Raw genomic sequence first — 12,940 nt, 5'->3', positions numbered from 1 at the left:
CAACCCAACATTCTCTTCTCTCCTTTACCTCCATTGCCTACAACCAAGCTTCCCCTCTTCCTGGTCATTCTCGCACAAGATAGCTGCCTGCTACACCCTCTCCGGCTCTGCCCCTGTCTTCTACATCTCCCTTCAACCCACAACCGTACACCCCACTCTTCTCCATCGTCCATTGTCGCTCTGTCTCCACCCCTCTCTACCTCGACTGTTGTCCTCACTTCTCCTCAACAACTGCAATCAGCCACCATCTCAGCCACTCCACCCTGCTGAGGCCTCTTCCTCTCTCCCGAACCTGATTGTTGCTCTCACCTAGTCTTTCCGCTATCTCCCTGGTCACCCATCACCTTCCTCCCATTCGGTTGCAACCTCTCGCACCCCCATCTCTCTCGATCACCAATTGCATCGCTACAGCAGTCATCGTCTCTCCCCTCTCTTCTCCTCTCACTGTTGTGGACCACCTCGCAACCTCATTGTCGCTGCCACCACTCTGTTTCCAGCGACCTTCTCTACTCAATCCACCGCTTTCTCTCTTTGAACCAGTTGACACCGTCTGTCCACTCCAACCACCACGCTGCTGTCATCGCTCCCTTGTTCTTTCTCCTCCCAATCGTAGCAAACTTCCACCCGCCATCTTGCTTCCTCTAATCTCTTTCTTACCCCTTTTCATTTTATTTCATCTTTAGTACTTATTTTACTTCATCTCATCCTATTTAATTTTAATCACCTGTTTCACTTTATTTTATTTTATCCTATTAATTTTATTTTCATCACCTCATTTTATTTTATTTTATTTTCTCTTACTTTTATTTTAAATCCTTCCATTTTATTTTAATCATTTAGTTTACTTTACTCTATTTACCTCTTTTTCTTTATTTACCACATCTTATTCTATTTCTCTTTCTTTTCGCCCTTTTATTTTATTGTCCTTTACTTCATTTTATTTTTATTCATGTTATTCTTATTTCATCCTAACTCCATCTTCTAATCTTATTTTATTTCAATTCATCTCTTTCATTTTCATTTCATCTCATTCCGTGTTACTTTTCATTTCACTCCATTTTATTTTATTTTATCTTCGACAAGTCAGGGTTCTCAGACCCACTTGTTGGGACGTCTTACATGTGTGTATTTGCAGGAAAGGAGAAACAGGTCCAGGGAGGCGATTCCAAACCGGCCATATGCCAGGGGGCTTTCCAACATGATCTAAGAGGACACCCACGCGAGCCAGCCCAAGTGTGTCATGGACCCAAGTGAGGTAAGTTCCACCTCACGACCCAAATTCCTCTGTCACTAGTTGCATACCTACCCTTGTTCAGTGAACGAGGTTCCTGAGAGAGCGAGCTCAGGTCCCGGGTTTTTCCAACCAGAGATGCATCACCCAATCTCGTAGATCCGAGGACGGGAGATCGAGGCACCTAACTAGCTCGAACTTTTTGGGCAAGCCAATAAAAAGCCCTTCGACTGGACCCAGCTGGATGGGGCATCGAAGAGGTACCCTGCTTGTCAAAGCAAACCTGGTGTAGTAGTAAACAACGCCCACCAAGGGCTCCTTGGCTGTCTACACAAATCAAAGCTTCTGACGTGGATGATGGGCATTCCATGAGATGTCCCCCACCAAAAGCAAAACAAATCTGACTGATTGGGAAGAAAGCCCTTAAGCAAGGCCCCCGACTGCTAGACAAGCGTGGATTCTTACCGACTGGGTCTATAAGCCCTTAAGCAAGGCCCCCAACTGCTGGAACCAAAATAATACGTTCAACAGGGTGTAGACTTTAAAATCATCCCTCAACATAAAACAAGGGTGAGGACTTTAAACACATCCCTCAACGTCTCTTCTCCCCCCAAAAGTCTCCACGTCTGGGTCTACAAGCCCTTAAACAAGGCCCCCAAACGTCAGAGCACCTTGGTCACCTCTCCGAGAAGCAGCTTTACACGAGTACCCCTTTGGCGGTCGTGTTGATCCGGTGGCCAGGAAGTTCTTTTTAAGACTGAAGGGCCAGTTTTGATTCCGAATGTTGTCCTTCGCGCTTTTCTCTTAGCACAACATTCGGTGGGGCAAGCTATTTGAGGGTATTTTTCAACACTTTTATCCCCGATATTAATAAGGAGAGAGCGATTTATGACCTAGGTCCGCAGGTTCCAAAATGCCTGTGGACTACGGAAGCCGTAGGTCAATCAACCTTGATCTAGAAGTGAAATTTTCGACAGTTGCAAAATGGCCCAAGAAGGTTCAAGATCGTCCCTAAGGGTCTCTTAAGAACACCTACAAAGTTTCGTCAGATCCGACAAGCTTAAAGCAGTGCAGATGTAGAAACAGTTTTGGAAAATCGGCCTCTAATGCACTAAAAATGGACCTTACAACTACAACCCTATTACTAGAGTGTCAAACTACTGTGGTACCATCGTCATTGAATCCGGAACATTCGAAAACCATCAGGGACCAAGTTTCATTTTATTTTGGATCAAGTTATGGTTGAATTACCCAAAACGGGTAGGTCACACACTATAGCAGTGCACCCTCATTGAATTAGTTTCCATTAATGGAAATCGAGTTTTTTTATTTTAGGGTAAACTTTGGAAGGTCATATCTCTCTCGTCCTAAGTTGGATCAAGCTCAAATTTTGGAAGTATGTTCGTCTCGTCGGCCTGAACGTTTCAATATATAGCATGACCATGTCATGGCTCGAACCGAGAGCAAAACTAGAGAGAAGATCACGATCAGAAGCATGGTTGCAGAATTTTACAGCAAGAGGTATTGTTGATCGAACGACCACGTCACTACGCACGCATCTCAAATCGGCCTCAAACCAGATCCGTTACGACCACAGAGTCGGAGGCTTCTTCCAGGCCGAACATCACATATGATGGATGGCGAGATTCACCATAAAAGGGCGACAAAGTCAATGCATTTTTTGGCCATTGAAAACCAAATTTTGGATAAAAGACTTAATTTGGAAAATGGTTGTTCGAGCACCGAATCGAGCCACGTTTGTTGCCAAACATTCATGACAGCATGCTCGTTAAAATACAGCAAAGAATCATGGAAAAACAATGAGAACGGGGGTGATCTTGAATCAAAGATCGTACGTTTCTTATAATTTTCACTCCTTGTGATCGTGGCCCAAAAACCCGTTCCGTAGCTCGAAATCAGTATCAAAACGACTGTCTCCTTGATCTGATCAAGAAAGCAATAATCTTTTGGTCGGATAGAGACCGGAAAGACCTCGAACGGACCCCAAAAGATTGTAAGGGTTTCATGGCCATGACAAGGACTGAATTGAAATTTTAGGATTTGTGGGAGAAAAGAAAAATTGTCATTTTTCTCCTATTTTCTTATTTTTATTTAATTTAATTAAGTACTATTCTTCAGCAATTAGGTTAGAAATTGAGCATGCACCCATGTTTAGATTCAATTTCTATATAAGCACGTGATGTGCCCATGTAATGACCTTGATCAATTAAAATTTGGGCTTTTGCTTAACTTTTGGGTCACGATTTTCTTTGTTGGAGAGAGAGAGAGATAGGAGAGAGAAGATTTTAGGTGGGTACCCTTGGACCATCAAGGTAACTTTCTCTCTCCTCTCTTTTTCTCTCCTCTCTTTTTCTCTCCTCGCTTTTTCTCTCTTCTTCTCTTCTTTCTCTCTCTTCTTCTTTACTTTCTCTCTCTTCTTCTCTTCTTTCTCTCCCTTCTCTTTCTTCTTCTTTCCTTTCTCTCTCCTCTTCTTTCCTTTTTCTCTTCTTCTTTCCTTTCTCTCTTATTATGTCCTTCCTCTCTCTTCTTATTTCCTTTCTCTCTCTTCTTCTCTTCTTTCTCTCTCAACTCTTCTTTCCTACTTCTCTCTTCTTCTTTCCTTTCTCTCTCTTCTTTCCTTTTCTCTCTTCTTTCATTTTCCTCTCTTCTTCTTTCCTTTCTATTTCTTATTCTTTCTCTTTCTCTCTCTTCACTCTCTTAAGTTGTCATCCATGCTTCTCTCTCTATCTAGCATGACAGGGTCACCCGCAATGCTTGACTCGTCTCTCTGCTCTCTTTTCTCTCTCTTTTATTTGGCACGGCAAGGTCAACGCGTCATGCTTGACTCTTCTCTCTACTCTCTTTTCTCTCTCTTCTATTTGGCATGACATGGTCACCCGTCGTGGACAACATCTGTTATCTTTCTTCTGTCTAGTATGGTAGGGTCAACCCGTTGTGCCTAACGTTTTTCACTGCTCTTCTTTCTCTCTCTTCTCTGTCTGGCACAACAGGGTCAACTCGTCGTGCACGACATCTCTTCTCCCTCGTTTCTCTCATCCCTCTTCTCTCTCTTCTTTGTCTGACACGGTAGGCTCATTCCGCCATACACACATCTCTTCTCCCTTTTCTTTCTCATCCCTCTTCTCTCTCTTCTCTATCTGGCACAACAGGTTCAACCTGTTATGCGCAACATCTCTTCTCTCTCCTCCCTCTTCCATCTTCCCTCTTCCCTCTGTCTGGAACAATAGGGTTACCCTGTCGTGCACAACATCTCTTTTCTCTCTTCTCTCTCCACCCTGACACAGCAGTCAACCTACTGTGCCTATTTTTATTCTCTCTCTACTTACTTCTTCACCCTCTTTTCTCTCTCCTCTTCTCTCCTCTTTCTTTTCTCTTTCACTTCTCTTCTCTTTCTCTTCTCTTTTCTTTCTTCTCTTCTCTCTTCTCTTCTCAGCCTTCGCTCTTCTTCTCTTCTTCTCTCTTCTCTCTTCTCTCTTCTCTTCTCTCCCTTTGCTCTTCTTCTCTCCTTCTCCTCTTCTCTTATCACTTCTCTTCTCTTATCTTCTTCTCTCCTTCTTTTCATCTCTTCGCCCTTTTGGAAGGTTTAGCGAGAGCCAAGCTAACCTTCACCCTCTTTTTCTCATTCCCTTTCTTCTCTCTCTACCAGTTTCTTCTCCTTTTCTTCTCACTTCTCTTCTCTTCTCTTCTTCTTTTCTTCTTTTCGTCTCTTCTCCATTTTGGAAAGTTTAGCGAGAGCCAAGCTAACTTTCACCCTCTTTTTTTCTGATTCATTTTCTTCTCTCTCTACTTGTTTCTTCTCCATTTCTTTTCTCTTCTTTTTCCTCCTTGCTCTCTTACTTCATTCTCGTCTCTTCTCCCTTTTGGAAGGTTTAGTGAGAGCCAAGCTAACTTTCACCCTCTTTCTCATTCCTTTTCTTCTTCCTCTCTCTGAAGAGCTAAGTGAAAGCCAAACTAGCCATCGTTTCTATTTTCTTTCTTTACTCTCTTTCTTTGAAGAACCAGGTGAAAGCCAAACTGGTCTTCATTCCTTCATTTCTCTGTTCTCTCTCTATTTTATCCTCTTTCTGTCTTCTTTTCTTCCCTCTTTACTTTCTTCATCTCACCCTCTTTCCCTTATTCTCCACTAAGGAATGATGTCTGAGTCCCCTGTTAAGAAGATGCCGGAAGGCTGTCCAATTGATATGGATTCAACGGCACCATTCCCCATTTTCCCTTTTGAATGTACACGCTTGTGTACATTCCCCCAAAGATAAGATGGGGTCTTTTGACCCACTTGTCTATATCTGTAATGTGTGTATGTGGTTGCAGAAAAGAAAAAATAGGTTGAGGGAGTTGATTCCGATCCGGCCACAGGCCAGGGGGCATTCGACATATTCTAAGTGGGCGCCCACGCGAACAGCCCGAATGTGTCATACACCCATGTGAGGTGAGTTCTGTCTCAAGACCCAAATTCTTCTCTCATCGGTTGGTATTCCTCTAGAGACATAAGAGACTTTATAGGGAATATTACCATTGAGAGGTCAAAGGGAACCCCGACAATGACAATTCTAACCTCAGGCTAATAATAGGGTGCCTCCACCACAAATATGTATCAGCCCAATGACTTTGAGCAAAGATTGAACAAGCAGTATAGTTTTAACAAAGCCTGGGTACCAGTTCTCTTAAAAATGTTGTTTGGAACAAGGTATGATAGTTCGTCTTGAACCAAGGTGACCAAGGAGATCAGACCAGGTAGGACTCATCAATCACAAGAATTATTATGCCTACCATCGAATGTTGAGCCATTCTGTGCAAGACTGTTTCCATCTTAAAGACCACATTGAAGCTCTTATTCAAAAAGGAAAAATTCATTTAGAATGTTTCAGAAAAGCTTTCGAGACTACGGAAGCTTCGCATGTGGTCACCATCAAAGAAGAATGAGTGCAAACCTTACTAGTCGGGCCTTGTTTTTCTTCGCGTGGACGACGGGAAAAATCATGTTTCAAACAACCGTGAAGGGTTCGCACACGTTGTGTACATGCTCTCCTACATGCAGATAGGAACCAACAAAGAGAGATTTTATGACAGGGGTCGTTTCGGCACTTACCTCATCATTTTTGGGTAACCGAGCCACTATAGGGGAGTACAACCGCACCCACATTGCAGCTTCCAGCGAGAGAGAACGAAGAGAAAAACTTTGATTCTAGGTCATGTCAAGATATGTGTCATATGTCAAAATGACCGGGTCGTCGAGGCCTATTTGACGTACCTACATCCCTGACACAAATAAGAAGAGAGCCAATGACAACCTAATCCTACTGGTGCCCAAGACATTGTCAAACCAAGGGAACACTGAAGGAAAGGGTAAGGGAGAGAGATGATAAAGATTCCCCTCTCCAGGTGAATGTTGTACGTTCAGATGATCAGATTAATCAAAGGATTAAAGAAAGGGGCACTGATCAGAAGCTCATGCCCCCCCCCCGGCTCTCTAAACACAACCTTTGTCCTATTAATTCTTAGCATGTGGGGATAAGCGACATCCGAGACTTTCATTTATAGTAATGATCTGAGGGTTGGAATCCTTAGATTAACTCTAAGAGATATGGGGTTGAGTGTAGGTCAGATAGCAGGGTGTTATACAGTATCATGGCTTCATGATCATGCCCGCCAATCACTTTACTCATGGTGCCCTTTGTGGGTTTTCATCATGCCCAATTTAGCAAAGGCGATGGGTAGTTTCTCTCTCTAAAAGTTTTCTCTCTATTTGTGTTCGATCCAAGAGTTAGGAGCAAACGACAAGTAGAAACGAGCTTAACTGTGAAGAGCATGATAAAGTGAGCACACCATCCCTTTTGATGACAAGTTGCTTGCCAACATCTTCACGCCTACTGGGCTAGGCAGCCTCTCCAGCTTCGATAATGCTCGGGAGCCACCTTATCTCTTAAGAAGGTGCAAGGGCCTTAAGAGAAGTCCTCCTGATCAGAGAAACATCATAACATCTAAGAAGAAGGGAACTCAATCAATTTTGGAAGGATAGGCTTGCTTGGAGAAGGGGAGCGCTGAATGGTCATTCTTGAGAATATCTTGCCTTGAGTTCTGCCTCGGGGACTATTTTGTGTGTATATTGACTTGATGGCACTTTCTACAAGGTTGCCTAGTGTTAGGCCTATTCTGCAGTATTCCCTTAGAATGGCGATGTCTTCAGCACCAGCAAGACTAGGTTGTCACTGGCTCTCTTCTTATTTGTGTCAGGGATTTAGGTACATCAAAAATGATGTACAACACTTGCAACTTGAAGTACCATCTGATCTTCTTTTGAACCTTTTTGGAATGTTGGAATTACAAGGGTTGATCACTTTGCTCTCTTCAAGACAACCCAAACATTTGGTTCAGGTGACTGAAATCTCTGGTGTCCATTTCACCAAGTATGGGGCCATGAGATATCGCAGTGTTCGAGTTTCAGGACATTTATACAAGAGCTCATAGCTGAAGGATGAGTTATTGTGAATATACCAGTCTGAACTCGTGAACCACCTAAATCAGTGACCCCTAAAAATGCCACCAAGACACCTTATACTTCTCATAGTGAGAAGGAAGAAGAGAAAGTTCGATTAGATGAGTCTAAAAAAGCAAGTGCAACAATGGAAGCGTTGCACATGGTCACAGTTCAAGAGGAGCATCCTCGCAGTGTCCCCATGAATGAGCTATCCTCTGACATGTTTCCTATCATCTTCAATATGCTGGTACAACAAGAGATGATTACACCTTGTTTGCCTAAGAAGCCAAAGCACCTCAAAGAAGAATGTAAGGACTTGTGGTGTCAATATCATCAAATTTAGGGACACAACTTGTTCCATTGTTGGGGATTCCGAGCTATCTTAGATAAGCCCATAAGAAATGCTGAAGTGTTCATAGATGGAACACCACCTCCACATCAAAGGTTGCTCAAGAGTTTAAAGTCTTGTTTCATAAGATAGCTAAAAAGACTCATGCTCCCCCAAGCTCCTGTCAAAATACTTGAGTCATGGCAGGAACACCATGTCCGTGGTAAGATGAAAAGCCAAAAGAGGAAAGTTATTCGGCAATCAAATGTAGTACCTAAGCCACAAACGCATAGGACCATACCTATTAAGAAAAACAAGAAGAACAAATGGCCTTTGAGAGCTCAACGCTGAAAAACAAAATTCCTCCAATTGTCAGTTAAAATGGCATTCCTTCCCCCTATTCCCCATCTTCCCACTTTGTATGACTTCATCCCAAGACAGGTCATTTTTGCTAGGGTGGTCAATACATAACTATGAGAACAATACAAAACCTATCCAATATGAGTGAGGACATTAAAAGCACCCCAGAACAGTCTAACAAAGGTGAAGGCTCTAAAAGCAACCCTCAATGGTCCATGCAGGGTAAAGACCTTGAAGATCCCCTGCAATCGTCCAGCAAGGGTTACGACGTTAAAGGTCATCGATCACATCCAACAAGTGTGAAGATGTTAAAAGCCTATTTGAGTCTATTTCAAGTGATGACCCCAAAAGCTACCTAATTCGGTCCAATTTAAATGATGACCCTAAAGGTTTTGTCCTTTCTTCTATCCCTAATTTTTCAACCTCTTCCTTTCTCACAACCTCTCTCTAAACTCACCATGGAGTGCCCATATTTTGAGGCTCTTAATGAAGAGCTCAAACTTTGCAATATCAATAAAAGGCATAGTAAACGGATAAGGAAGATGGTCACTCAAAAGGCCGGATTCTTGAATGTTGGAGATGATATGGCCTTTACTGCCAAAAAGGACAAGCATTGTCCCACTGCAGAAGAGATATTCAATCAGCTTCTAAACCCGAAGCATGAACAAAAACCTTAACGGCCTGCAGAGTTTGACTTGGGGGACATATGGAAGAACTCGAAGGAAGAAAGTTCTTTAAGTTATGAAGCATGCCACATGCTGGTGTTTCTTGAAGGAAGCACGACAACTACAGTTGATCGAATGAGGTTGAGATCAGGAAAGATACTCAAGCCAATCAAAATACCAGCTCTACCTAAGCTCTTGAAGCACCCTGGACCACCACTGGTACCCTATCCAAATCCACTTGTCTCCATTATAGAACCACCCCCTCTTCTAAAATATCTGGGACCACCACTTGTCCCTTACCCAAATCCTTCACCTTCCTTCTTTAAAAATACCGAACCATCAAAACCTTCATCTTACCGTGTCTTGTCAGCACTTACTCCGGCTGCACAACCCAGCCAGCCTTCTCTTCCTTCTCCAAAAACTACAACCGATGCTTCCTTGGCAACTGTAGCAACCTTCCTCTTCAAAAACCACTCCACTACCACCTGTCCCTCCAAAACCAATGATAAAATAAGGAGATGTCTTTCTTGAAGCTAAAAAAGTCAAATATGATGTGATTGGGCACCTGAAGAGACTCTCAGCTCTCTTGAGTGTCTATGATATACTCATGCTATCACTAGACTTTCTTATGGCTCTGATACAAGCTCTCTCTCAGCCTGAAGTGTATGAGACAGAGATTGAGCAGATTGAGGTAGACCTTGCCATCCTTAATAGTTGCATGGCTATCACTTTCTCTGATGATGACCTTCAGTTGGATGAAAGGTTTCATAACTAGTCTCTCTTCATAACTGGTGAAGTTCATGCTTGCCAAATCAAGTGGATCATGTTGGATGGAGGATCAACAGTGAATCTCATGCCTAAGAGGATTCTTACACGAATCAGGATAGGTGTTGAGCAGCTCGAGCCTACAAACTTGACAGTTCAAGGGTTTAATCAATCAGGGGAGAAAACAATTGGTGTTATCCACCTCAAGTTAAAAATTGGGGACTTGAATGCTTCCACTCTGTTTCATATTATTGATACAGACACTTCTTCTAACATCGTTCTAGGTCGTCCTTGGCTACAAGACCATGGGTTAGTTCCATCCACACTCCATCAGTACTTCAAATATATCCAAGATAGAAGGCAGCACAAGGTCTATGATGATAAAAGATAATTTCCCACTACTGAGTCACATTATGCTGATGCAAAGTACTATTTTACATACCCAGTGTGCTCTCAAGAGCTGATGGTTCCTATGAAAGCCATTACAAGCTCAAATTTAAGAGAGACTACTCAAACCTCTCATGAAGATGTGGAAGACATGGCAAGATCACTTAATCACATGTTTCAAGAAGAAAATAGATATGAAAAAGTGATTCCCTTAATGCCCATTGATGAATATCTCCCCACTTCCCCAGTAGAAGTGATGTCCAAAGGCCATAAAGAGGAAGCTTCATTCTCTATTCCACCCCCACAAGAACCTGAGCCGATGGTAGCTCAGATTGAGTAAGTTAACAAGGAAACCACTGATTTTACAGTCATTTATGCTCATGGTGACATGAAGGTGTTACATATCCCCATTCCCTTCTTAGAAGCTGAAGTCGCACGTCAAGCTAAGACAAATCAGATATTTGATTAAAAAGTTTTGCACATTTCAATCTCTCTAAGAGAGGAGAATGATGCTTACCTCGCCCCTCAAATCAACTACACACAAAATCAACATAAGGTATTGCAAATACCAAAGTGGTGTCGGTGGCATCCTGGTCTCCCTCCTAGTGATGGAGGCGAAAACCCTGTTTAGAACAACTGCGGAGGTTCGACGCATAGAGGACACGTAGACCCTCCTGCTTGCAGATAGGGGGGGTGGCGATGGTGAAAGAGATTTAGCGACTGAAGCATGAATGCTCTTGCGTGGCTTTGGGGGTTCGGGGACTCGCCCGGGCAGATGGCCCTCTTAGAGCAATTACAAAGCCCTCCGGCTGTTTGTCAACACGGTTTGGATGGGAGCCCTCTTCAGGTTCTCAATGTAACAATCTTAAAATTTCAAAAAAAAAAAAAAAAAAAAGAAAGGGGGAAATGATGCTTTTAATAGGTGATGGTCTGATTGAGTATGATGGTCCTTGGGGACCATCACTATTTTCAAAACTTTTGCTGTGGATTAACTTTTGCTTTGCCTTTACTTTTTTTCCTTTGCCTGCTTTTGCCTCCTGCTGCTTGCAGCTGGCAGCGTCCTTTAGCGGACGTGGTTTTCGTACGATAAAAGTCTGCTTTTAACGCGACACCTCAGGTATGAGGTAGAGCGTAATAAAACAATATAATAATACATTATAAGAATTTAAATAGGGGATGTGAGCACTCCCACCCTAAAACAAAATTTTGAGATCTCTCTCTCTCTGGTCGAAACACAGTGAACTTCTCTCTCGAACCGAATTTTTTATCGAAAGCTCCCTCTCAAATAATTGTGGGTAAGTGACATCGTCTTTCTGAAAAATAGTCTATTTTTAATAAATAGTGATATTTCCGTCTAGGATCTTTATTTTATCAGTTTTGTGTGTAAGTGACCTCATTGTCTCGAAAAATAATCCATTCTTTTTAAAAATAAAATGAAATAATTATTTCTGCTTATTATCATGAATTTTAGGCGCGATAAATTTTATGCGCACGTGACCTCATTATCTTGAAAAATAATCTTTTTAATAAAAATTGTGATATTTTATCTATGTTAGAAATTTTGAATGCTGTAAATTAGAAAAATAAATTTATTTATTTTTCTTGTCTATTGTTAGAAATAAATGTGATATTTCTGCTTTTAGTAAAATTGTGATATTTCTTTCTACTGTTTTGAATATTTAGACATTGTAAAATTCATGTGCAAATGACTGCCTTATTATTTAAAAATTGACATTTTTGCAATTGATTATAGTATTATTGTGAAATGTTTATTTGTGAATTGATATTCCATAAATTGTGATAATTCCGTATTCTTGAATTTTTATAAGAGTTTTTCTATACATATTAAATTGGCAATTATGCTAGAATGCCTTTACAAACTTCTACCTTTCTAAATTTGAGCCCAAAATATTTGATTGGTTATTTTTGAAATGTTATAGAGAGTGACTGTTATTAATGGTTTAAGTGAAATTCATATTAATGGTTTCAGTGATATGTTGAGTACATGATATTGCTGCTTTCGAATGTTTAAAGAGATTTAGAAATAATTTAAGTATGCAAGTGGACTCATCCGGTTCGCCGGTGAGGTATAAGTGGACCTATCTGGGACGCCGGTAGGGTTTAAGTGGACTCATCTGGTACGCCGGCGAGGTATAAGTGGACGTGCAGGGATTAAGTGGACCTATCTGGGACGCCGATAGGGATTAAGTGCACCCATCAGGACGCTGATGGGGTATATATGTGACCTACTTGGGACGCCAGTAGGGTATTTTGTGAAATCCTTTGAATTATGTACTGTCGTTAAAAGTGTTATAAGCATTTCAATTACTCGGATTATACTTAATTATGCAATTATTGAAAGTGAAATTGTTGATGCATTTCTATTAATAGATCTCATTTTGAAAAATATTGATATCTTTCAATCATGATTATTTTTAGGATTATGATGATCACTTACTGAGTAGCCAAACTCATCAAACTATGGTAAACATTTTTTCAGGATAACTATGGATTCATTTTGAGTGCTAGTCAAGATCAACCTTGGAAGATACTGTTGTTGTGCTAGCTTTCTTTACTTACTATGTAAGACCTCGCCACTGTAAATTTGTCCTATCAATAGATGTATATATGTTTTGTCTGTCACATCTCAGGAATAACAATACTGTAAATTCTTGGGGTGTGACAATTATGGTATCAGAGCAATAGGT

The 12,940-nt window shown here is 41.5% G+C and overlaps 1 long non-coding RNA gene across 1 annotated transcript in view; it reads left to right on the top strand.

Annotated features, from left to right (window-relative positions):
* The first annotated feature begins 1,135 nt into the window (after positions 1-1,135).
* LOC148779844 (uncharacterized) overlaps positions 1,136-12,940 on the top strand; it is a 40,237-nt gene continuing 28,432 nt past the window's right edge. Inside the window, exon 1 of the long non-coding RNA XR_016044299.1 lies at positions 1,136-1,255. This is a non-coding gene — a long non-coding RNA (uncharacterized LOC148779844). The remainder of the gene's footprint in view (positions 1,256-12,940) is intronic.

The sequence above is a fragment of the Amborella trichopoda genome, chromosome 11, assembly GCF_054954075.1.
Source record: "Amborella trichopoda isolate Santa Cruz 75 chromosome 11, AtrichopodaSantaCruz75HAP2 v2.0, whole genome shotgun sequence".
NCBI lineage: Eukaryota > Viridiplantae > Streptophyta > Magnoliopsida > Amborellales > Amborellaceae > Amborella > Amborella trichopoda.
This window is presented reverse-complemented; position numbering and strand designations above follow the sequence as displayed.